General features: G+C 34.1%; 1 non-coding gene across 1 annotated transcript; it reads right to left on the bottom strand.

Moving 5' to 3' along the window:
* Window positions 1-1783: 1783 nt before the first annotated feature.
* On the bottom strand, window positions 1784-1890 carry LOC133787552 (small nucleolar RNA R71). The gene has a single exon (XR_009872567.1). It is a non-coding gene; the product is annotated as a small nucleolar RNA R71 (small nucleolar RNA).
* Between the last annotated feature and the right edge of the window lie 1066 nt (window positions 1891-2956).

The following is a 2956-nucleotide window of genomic DNA, read 5'->3' as shown; positions in this document are numbered from 1 at the left end:
GTGGAATTAAGTGTTGAGAGTATAGTTAGAGAGAAAACTATTTATTTCTTATTTTTCTTTCATTTCTTTTACACTTTTTGAGTGAAAACAATGTCTATTTTAGGCTAAATTCTCTTGTAGAAAGGCTAGAGTGAAGTTCATGTTTTACATTATATTTTTAATATATTGATTCTTTATTTTGTTCTTCGTTTCTATATATTTTTTACAATTAAATTTATTTTCTTCTAATTTTTATTCTAAATTTATTAGTGTCTTTTACATAAGTCTAGTCATGCTCTTCTTATGTAATTTAGGGTCTTCATTTAATTTATGATATTTGTTATATTATATGCTTTTTATTGCATTCTGCCATTGTTATTTTGTCACTCTAAGTTATATAATATGATAGGTTTTTAAAATTAGAAGTTAGTTAATTTAATTAAGAACATATTTTAAGGTGAGATTTATTATATATATTTTCCAACTATAATTAATGGTGTAGAATTATAGTTGAGTAGAATGAATCAATTTTATTAATATATATATATATGTTTGCATGAATGAAACTTGTGCCTTCCATATTTTCTTTCTGATTCTAATTCCTCTACTTTGTTTATTTAGTGTTTAATTTCTTTTTCAAAGTTACATTATTTCAAGGTTTATTATTTCCAATTTACTGATCTTTCTTTGTGTTTATATTTTACCTCTATGTGTATACGACATAGCCCGATTACTACTGCGACCATTTAGGAGTTTATTGGGCGATATCAATTTTTGGCACCGTTGCCAGGGAGGTAATTCTACAATTAAAAGTTTGCATAGTTAATTATTTTATTTATTTAAAAAAAAAGTAGTAAAATTGTTTTAATTTCTCTTTTAATTTTTTTGTTCCTTAGTAATTTTTATCTTTAGTTTTTATTTATTTATTCATTTTTTTTTGTTATTGTTTTATTTTATTTATTTATTTTTCTTTTAAGTTTAGAAGTTTATTTTCAAGATTTAGGTTTTTTCCAAAAAAAAGGCATAAAATTTTGAATCATAAAATTTTAAAGCATAAAAAACAAAGTATTGAGAACATTTGTGTAAGTTCTTAAATTAGGTATGTGTTAGCGTTACCCTCCAACCTTTTCTAAGAACCCCAAGGAGTGCTAGTAAAGCTCTTGGGCCTAAAGTGGTACCTTGGCAGCCTTCCCAATTGGCCTGGGAACATTTTTGGTGTATAATTATTACACTATTACACACTTGCTCTTATAATACTTACAACAGAAGCAAAAAAAAACAAAAATTTATGCCACAAAATAGAGACGCACTAGGAAGATTCGTGAGACAACAAATAGAAGCTTTAGAAAACTCTCCTAGTTCGTCATTTTCTTCCATTCGTTCAAATTCACCTGATTCACCGAGACTTCCTGAACCACCCACGATGACTCATCAAGATGAAGTCCAACCAAGAACGCTACAGGATTATTTACATCCTACGCGTACAGCCACACCTTCATGCATAATGTATCCCAACAATATGCCAAATTTTTATTTCAAACCCGACATGATTAACCTCTTACCAACCTTCCATGGGTTGTAAAATGAGAGTCCGTACGTGCATATACAGGAATTTGAAGAGGTGGTGGCTACATTCAACAACCGAGCTGATGTCACCAACAATGTGAGATTGAAATTTTTTCCTTTCTCTCTCAAAGACAAAGGAAAAAGTTGGTTGTATTCCTTAAGGCCTAGATCTATCGGAACATGGGATGAAATGGCAAAAGCATTCTTCACCAAATATTTTCCGCCCCATAAGACTAGCAGCCTTAAGCGGAAAATCTATACCTTCATCCATAAATACCATGAAACTTTCCATCAGGTCTGGGAGAGGTTTAGAGATTTGATAAATCAATGCCCCCATCATGGATACGAAAGTTGGCGTCTGATCAGCTATTTCTATGACGGTCTCACAACCGGACAAAGACAATTCGTACAAATGATGTGCAATGGCGAATTCCTTCAAAAAGATCCCGATGAAACTTTCGAGTACCTCGACGATCTCGCTGAAAATTCCTACACATGGAATGGAACGAGTCCTATGGACAAGCCACGATCAACCAGAATCTACTAATTAAGGGAAGATGACAACGTCAAAAGCCAAATTGAATCATTATGACAACAATTCGAGGCTTTCGAAACTCAAGAAGGTAAAGCAATCCACCTGTCCACAAAGTTAGAGACACGAGATCCATGCTTCATCTGTGGAGGGATGGAACGTCAACCACACGAGTGCCCAGCTCTTGGTGAGTTAAGAGGAGGAAATAAGGAACACTGCAATGCTTTAGGGGATTACAAGAAGCCCTATAACCTTTTCTCAAGCACTTACAATCCCTGTTGGTGAAACCATCCAAATTTCAGCTAGAAGGATTCAAACCAAGCATCTGAGAGCCAATGGACGCCTGAAGAGCAACAACCGCCAAGAGCATACATTGCTCCTCAAAATAACATGCAGTCAAGTAATTCTCTTGACAATACTTTGCAAATGCTTGCGCAAGCACAAATAGCCTCAACTCAAGAGCTTAAATATTTTGTTTCACACAAATGGTAGAGGAAATGAAAGACATAAAAATCCAAATGACAAAGCTAAACACTACTTTGGCAATTCAAGAGCATGGTAGACTTCCCGCTCAACCTCTAATCCATCAAAAAGGGCAACACATGGCACAAACCTCCTCCTCTATAGTTACATATTTCAAAGAGGTTAATGCCATCTCTACTCGAAGTGGTCAAAGTACGGTTTCACCGTTAACTAAGACAATGATTACGTCAATGCTTGCTCCAGATAATGATGAGCCAATAAGCATTCCAGTAAAGGCACCCTTTCCTCAAGCTTTGAAATCCACTGGAAAGGTATTGGAAAATCATGGTGAAATCCTAGACCTTTTGTAGCATCCCAAATTTTATAATAAGGCTTAGGACCTTGATTAGTGTGCCT

The sequence above is a fragment of the Humulus lupulus genome, chromosome 6 (assembly GCF_963169125.1).
Source record: "Humulus lupulus chromosome 6, drHumLupu1.1, whole genome shotgun sequence".
Classification (NCBI taxonomy): domain Eukaryota; kingdom Viridiplantae; phylum Streptophyta; class Magnoliopsida; order Rosales; family Cannabaceae; genus Humulus; species Humulus lupulus.
This window is presented reverse-complemented; position numbering and strand designations above follow the sequence as displayed.